The 7,844-nt window shown below is 42.8% G+C and overlaps 1 long non-coding RNA gene across 1 annotated transcript; it reads right to left on the reverse strand.

Annotated features, from left to right (window-relative positions):
• Nucleotides 1–3,711: 3,711 nt before the first annotated feature.
• Nucleotides 3,712–6,457, reverse strand: LOC125524068. Its single transcript, XR_007290537.1, has 2 exons — nucleotides 5,798–6,457; nucleotides 3,712–5,616 (listed from the first exon to the last, which is right to left on the reverse strand). It is a non-coding gene; the product is annotated as an uncharacterized LOC125524068 (long non-coding RNA).
• Nucleotides 6,458–7,844: the final 1,387 nt, after the last annotated feature.

The raw sequence follows: 7,844 nt of genomic DNA on the forward strand, positions 1-7,844 counted from the left end.
CACCACTCCGAGGAGTTAAGCGCTTTGGAGTTAAGGGAAAGTTAGCGCCACGTTTTGTGGGACCATACAGAGTTTTGGAACGTGTGGGAGAGGTTGCTTATAAGTTGGAATTACCCGAAGGATTGTTAGGAGTTCACGATGTGTTCCACGTTTCTCAGTTGAAGAAGTGCCACACAGAGATAGCCGACGTTCCTCTGAGAGATACAGTACCGCTGGAGGCGATTCCGTTGGATAATGATTTGACCTATGAGGAGAAGCCAGTCAGGATTCTCGAATTTGCCAGCCGAGTTACCCGCAGCAAAGTCATTAAGTTTTGCAAAGTTCAGTGGAGCCACCATACCGAGGACGAAGCCACCTGGGAACGAGAGGATGATCTTCGCAAGGACCGCCCACACCTATTTTCCAGCTAACCCGAATCTCGAGGGCGAGATTCATCTTAAGGGGGGTAGGTTTGTAACGTCCCAAATTTTCAATTTGGAATGTTATGCATTAGGTCATCCTTGCATATCATATTTTATTGCATTTTGGCTTGATCCTCGAAATCCTAAGCAACTTAAGGACCCTCGGAGAGCGAGTTGGGGATTTCACTGTTTTCATATTTGAGATTTTATCAAATATTGAAACGAGGGTTTTGGTTTTAATTATTTTCTCCCCAAAAATATTTCATGTTAAAATATATGAGAGGAGATAATATGTCTTCTCCAAAATAAATGAAATATTAGATGAAAAATATTAAAATCAAATATTTGATTTTATTCGGATTTTATTGTTATTTTATTTGCATTAGAAAAATTGCATGTTTTTAAAATTGCATTCTAGGGCCAAGAAAATGTTCATCTTGTTCGAAATATTTTATTTAGACGGTGGAAATTTATTTTGGCATTTTTAGATTTTTATTTGTTTTTCTAGGATTTATTTTCGTCGGAATCAGTTAAAAAAAGGGGGGAGCCCGTCGGACCGAGCTGGGCCGAGGCCCAGCTAGCCCAGCCACCCCGCGCCGCCGTCTCCCACCCGGAGACCACGACCGCCTCCGCCGCTCGCCGTGGCCGATTCGGCCACGCCACCCCGCCCCCTTCCCTAAGCCACCACCCCCCTCTTTAAAAGCCGATCCGAGCCCCCCTAGCCCCGAAGTCGAGCCGCCGCCGCCGCTTGCCGCTGCCGCCGCTACTGCCGCACGCCGCCCCACGTCGCCCTCGCCTCACTGCACCGCCGCGGAAGCCGTCGGAGCCGCTGCCGATCCGATCTCGCCGTTCGTTTTTTTCGGTTTAGGTAAAAACCGTCATTTAAAAAAAACCTAGTTCCATTTTTTTCGGTTTGCCGATTTTCTCGGTTTAGTTTATTTAGTGGGTGTTCGTCCGTACGTTCGTTTTAACGAACGGTCTTCACTCGTTAGCCGCAGACGGCGAACGCTCGTTCGTTAGCCTGTTCGTCAGTTTTCTTTTTCTCGGATTTTCCGTGATTATTTCCAATCGCAATTTCTAATCCGATTTTCGTTTTAGTTTATCTTTTCGCTCGTTTATCGGAATCAGGCGATTCAAGCGCCTAGATCTTCGTCTCGAAACCCTCTTTACGTTTAACCAACTTGAACAAGATTTTGATACAGTAAAATTTAACCTTCGTCCAGATTAGTAATCGGATCTTGTTTCTTTCGCAGTTTGAGTTTCGTTGCTCCGTTTGATTTGATTCTTTTTGCAAACCGAAGTTCTTAAGTTGAACTTTCTAGTTAGATCTATTATTTGAGTTTTACCCATGCTTCTTTGCTTGATTGCTTATGTATGCTATTTTTTGTTTGTGATAGAACACCCGGAGTGCGAAGCGTGCTACTACGAGTCTCTAGGTTTTGTGGATCATCAGCAAGGCAAGTAAAACTTTGATCATACCCCTTTATCACCCAGTTTTTATGCATTAGTTTCAACCCTCACACATTGCATGGTTAGGACTTGATAACATGTGGGATTGGGAAGTAGTTGATGAGGTAGAAACTATTACCCTGTTATTATCAAACCCTTGGGAGTTACTTCTACGTATTGCTTATATTGCCATGCTATGCTCGTAGACGTGGTTTGGGTGAGTGAATCCATGACAGATGTGAGATTGTTAATTAATGGTTCAACTTAAGGTGGCAACTTTAATACACATCTGGGTGGATTGCTTGTCGGGCACCTGTAGAATCCAGTGTTGTCCTAGGATATTCCGGAGTACCCGTGTGATAATCCTATGGTCCGCCACCCAAGCTCAAAGGGAACTGAGATATTTCAAGCTAGAAACTTTCGTGTGCAGTCACAATCTATTATGGGATCTAGCATTGTTGAGTAAGTTGCGTTAAGCTCTTGAAGAGGTAGACTAGCAGGTAGTGGGTTGTAGGTGGTATAGTCTATCCGGAGTAGAGAGTTAATGCTTCTGAAAAACTGTGTCTCGGTCATCCGTTTCTCAAACATCATGTAGTGCGAGAAATCCAACGGAGGAGATCGAGTCTTGTGGGGAAAAGTGCGCAAACATCTGCAGAGTGTATAAACTAATCATGGTTAGACGTGTCCCCGATTATGGACATCTAGTACTTGGATTATCATATGTATCTCATCACTCCAAATTAATATTGTTGGGTTGATAATTACTTTTAATTGGGATTGAGTTTGAGGAACCTTCTCAATGAGGTTTCAACTACCATGATAGTTAAATAAAATCTATTCCTTTGATGTAGGAAAAAATGGCTTTTCGCAAAACTTTAACCATAGTTTTCCACCAGTCAAATATGCATATAATGATAGCATTATTCTGTTCTTGCTCTACTGTGTTACATTGCCAGCATATTTCATGTGCTGACCCGTTTCGGGCTGCAACGTATTATGTTGCAGACTTTTCAGATGAGGAGTAAGGTTCGTTAGGTCATTGCCGTGAAGCTCAGCTATGCCGTTGGAGTTGATGGACTCACTTTATCTTCCAAGCCTTCCGCTGTTATCATATTAGATGGCCTTAAGCCATATTTATTATAATAAGTTCTCTTTTGAGACATTCGATGTAATAAATGTGTGATTTTCTACTCTGTTATAAATCCTTCGAGTACTGTGTGTCTCGGCATTACCGATCCAGGGATGACACTGAATCATAAAGACTTGACCGTTTGAGGTCGGGTCGCTACATTATTCTTTACTTCTTTACGTATGCAAAATTGCAATAAGGGTTTTATAGACTTGTGGTACCTCTTCTAGTCGTTTTAGTGACATGTCCTCAAAAGTATATCAATTAACAAAAGGCCGGCATGCCTACAGTGGCGGAGGCAGGATGTTGGGGAGGGCCGGTTGGAGTAGAAAACAAATCAAATGTTGCACTGTTCATATGTTTATTAGGAACAAATCCGTAGTTTTGCGGCGGGGGGCAGGGCCCCTGCTAGTCATGTGTTTATCGCCATAGAATGTCTGCAAATAAGAACAATTTTTTATCACTACAATGATTTTGATAGTTGAATTTATCGGTACACATTTAACTGGGAACAGAAGTATTTTAGATGATGTACTCCTAATCCCTCATTCGAACAGTTGATTACTTCATTGGTTGACGAACCAAAAAAATGATAGGGCAAATACATACTATTAAGTCAATTTATGAACCTTGGCGGAGATGGAGATGTTAACTAATAGACTGATATTTGTCAGTTGTGACTGAAATTAGGTAATCCATAGAAGGATCAACTCTAAAAAATAGCAGAAAAGAGGAATATGGAACATTAGCATGGAGTTTTATAGTCAGAGATCTGATTGTGTCGATGACAATTGTTGAATTGCAGTTTGATCTATACCCTAACCACACACATAGCAATAGTGGCAGTGGCTCCAACGTCCTCAAAGGAAGTGAAACTGGGCTCCAAAATATCCTCGTTTCCTTGTTCTGTGTTCAAGGGCTGCTCGTAAGGGTGGTATTTCCTGAATTAGAAAATATCTATTTGATTCCTATCAACTCATAGCATGACAGAAAAAGGCTATAAAAATAGCAGACAAGAAAATGGCATCTAAGCGCTAGCTATACCACTCAAACAAATGCTTTTTTTGGTATTCCCAACTGCAAGACTACAATGAACCTTGTATCCATCTGTTTATAAATAAGCATTTGTAGCTAAGAATGGATCGATCAAACTGTGAAAAACAAACAAAATTGCGTACATAGTTGTAGCAAGGAACCAAAATCAAAGGGGCTCCAAACGCAGGTTGGGGAAACCTATCAAACTTGCAATTTGAGCAAGCTAAAAAGGCGATGAAATCAATGCTCTCACCTAAAGCAAGGAGGAAGCTTGCATGTGGTTGACAGTGAGGTGCAGAGGTTCTGGTTGTTGAACCAATGACACATGCAAAATTTAGGATTTTCTATTTCGTTGTGAAACGCATACCTTCAATATGAAAGAGTGACATTGCAAGACACTGGATATTACAATACATTTCAATTCAGCATCTAGAAATTGTTCTCCCGGTGGCAACCCCCCAGGCATAGAAATATAGGACATCGTGGTGAAAAATTTGAATAATATATTCTTATTGAAGTACAGTGAGAGCAAAACATAGCACACAAAGCGTAAATAGCAGACCTGAATATTTCAGCAGAAGTATTCAACTATTAATTGTAAAGAAAAATGAACAGGTTTGCATTTCATTGAAGATGCTCTAGCCATAGGGTGAAATTCATTTGAAAATCTAAAAACCCACAGTTGGTAACCATTGCCTACGGAACTGAACACACATATCCAAAACACCTGAAATCTAGTTTCCATAATTCTTTGTGGTACACAGCTAAATTGTAAACTTATTCATATATTTAATTGCTTATTTGATTCTATAAAGAAATTTTTGGACACCATTGAGAACATCAACACTCTAAGCGTGTGCTGCATACTATGTATATATTCCTAGAGCATGTGTAAGTATCATGAGTAGGCGTATTTGTCAGATCTTAGATGGGGAACGCTTGGCTGATCCTAACACAGACGAACGATGATTCCTCATCTGTGACATGTATTGGGGAACATCCTAAATCAGTAGAATGACAAAACAATTGTACATAGGGATCTTAAGAGTAGGTATGCGGAGCTGTGATGTAATATTGAGAAACTTAATTCTTAAATCCTAAATCAGTCCAATGACAAAACGATGCTACACAGGGATCTTTAGAGTAGGCATGTGGAGTTATCACGTAATATTGAGAAGCTCAATTCATAAATGTTTGAGTAAATCAAATTGTCAAGTGATTTAGTAAATCTGAAACTGTGACAAAAAGGACCTTAGATGCAGGGAATGTTGATGAGTGGGAATGGTCTAAACCTGTATATATAAAGTAGGTGTTGTTAGGGAGGAGGCAAAAACAGAAAATATAAAATATTGTGAGTGAGATTGCATAAATATCTTAGACCAGAAAGCTCAGAAGCTTCTGGGTGCTAATTTTCGTGCCACCTGAGGAATGTGCAGAATTCTGAGAGCATTGAAAAGGTAATTGGAGTGACAGCAAAAAAATTTGTGAACCATACGAAGAGCTTAAATTCTCATAAATCAGATTGAGCTTAAATACTCATAAACAAGACTCTGACCCTTTTAGTGCTGAGTGTGGTATTGGTGTTGGATCATGATAATTCACCTGCGGCAATTGTTCCAGAATAATGGTGGTTAACTTTGTTCGCTGTGTGGAAGGATCATCTATGCACTAAAATAATCATAACCAGAAGGATCATGTATGCACCAGATTGTCTTGTGTGGAAGGAACATAACCACAAGCATGCTGTTCAAACAATCCACAGTTCAATGTAAAGAAAACTTACTGGCTGGATAAAGTCGTTGTCGGCAGCAGAGGAGGACACCGCCACCCGGCCGCCCTCATGTTTTTCCGAGTGGTAGCAGAGGAAGGCTGGCGGGATGCTCATGCTCTCCCACCTTGTTGGGGCAGTAGAGGAGGACCGGCGGGCGGCTGCTCACGCTCGCGGCGGAGGAGAAGACTATGGGCGGGAGGAGGGCGGCGGCGGCAGAGGCAGGCAGGCGGCGGGAGGAGGGCGAGGATGGGCGGGAGGCGGGAGAGGATGGGCGGGCGGCTACTGACGGTCGCGGCGGCTCCGGATGTCCCGCGGCGAAGGGCTCCGGCGGAGCCCCCGACGCGCGACGGGCGGCGGCCTCCGGCTGTCCCAGGGTGAAGGGCGCGAAGGTCGGCCGCGACCTGCGGCGACTCCGGCTATCCCTCGACGAAAGGCGCGACGGTGGGCAGCTCCCGCAGCGAAGGAGCGACGGGCGGCGGACGGCGCGGGGAGGAGCAAGAGGGGGCGAGAGGTCGTGCGTACAGTTGTTTCTTTCTCTTTTTTTGAAGGGCGTGGCTGGTTAGCGATGGATTAAGTGTGTGGTTAGCAGATTAAGGGCGTGGTTGGTAGCGTTAACCACAAAAAGATGAATGGCCATTAGATATTGCTAATGGATGGATGTGATTGTTTGGATCTGCCCCTTCTCTTTCTTTTATAGGGGTAGTCGATTCTAATGTCTTTTATCTCATATAATATGCAAGGTTCACACAAAGAGGGGGAATTTCGGCAGCTGAAAATCTGGACCTAAAAAAGCTACGTCAGGCTACCTATTATGCACAACTCCAAAGAGCTGAAACTTCACGAGGATTTTTTATGGAATAAATAAGAAATACTAGAGCAAATAACTACCGGAGGGGGGCCACCTGGTGAGCACAAGACACCAGGGCGCGCCTGGCCCCCTAGGCGCGCCCTGGTGGGTTGTGCTTAGCCTAGCCCACCTCCGGTGCCCATCTTCTAGTATATAAGTCATTTTGACCTAGAAAATAATAAGAGGAGGACTTTCGGGACGAAGCGCCGCCATCTCGAGGCGGAACTTGGGAAGGAGCACCCCTCCGGCGGAGCGATTCTGTCGGGGGAACTTCCCTCCCGGAGGGGGAAATCATCGTCATCATCATCACTAACAACTCTCCCGTCTTGGGGAGGGCAATCTCCATCAACATCTTCAACAACACCAACTCCTCTCAAACCCTAGTTCATATCTTGTGTTCAATCTTTGTACCGAAACTATAGATTGGTACTTGTGGGTGACTAGTAGTGTTGATTACATCTTGTAGTTGATTACTATATGGTTTATTTGGTGGAAGATTATATGTTCAGATTCATTATGCTATTTAATACCCCTCTAATCTTGAGCATGATTATTAGTTGTGAGTAGTTACTTTTGTTCTTGAGGTCACGATAGAAATCTTGTTGCAAGTAGTCATGTGAATTTTATATGTGTTCGATATTTTGATGGTATGTATGTTGTGATTCCCTTAGTGTTGTCATGTGAACGTCGACTACACGACACTTCACCATATTTGGGCCTAAGGGAATGCATTGTGGAGTAGTTATTAGATGAGGGGTTGCGAGAGTGACAGAAGCTTAAACCCTAGTTTATGCGCTATTCCATAAGGGACCAATTGGATCCAAAAGTTTAATGCTATGGTTAGAATTTATTTTTAATACTTTTCTCTTAGTTGCGGATGCTTGCGAGGGGGTTAATCATAAGTAGGAGATTTGTTCAAGTAAGAACAACACCTAAGCACCGATCCACCCACATATCAAATTATCAAAGTAGCAAACGCAAATCAAACCAACATGATGAAAGTGACTATATGAAATTCCCGTGTATCCTCAAGTACACTTTGCTTATCATAAGAGACCGTTTTGGCCTGTGCTTTGCCTCAAAAGGATGGGGCTACATTGCTGCACTTTTTTTTACTATTATCGTTACTTGCTCGTTACAAATTATCTTGCTATTAAACTACTCGTTACTTACAATTTCAGTGCTTGCAGACATTACCTTGCTGAAAACCAC

This window comes from Triticum urartu, chromosome 7 (genome assembly GCF_003073215.2).
Source record: "Triticum urartu cultivar G1812 chromosome 7, Tu2.1, whole genome shotgun sequence".
Lineage (NCBI taxonomy): Eukaryota > Viridiplantae > Streptophyta > Magnoliopsida > Poales > Poaceae > Triticum > Triticum urartu.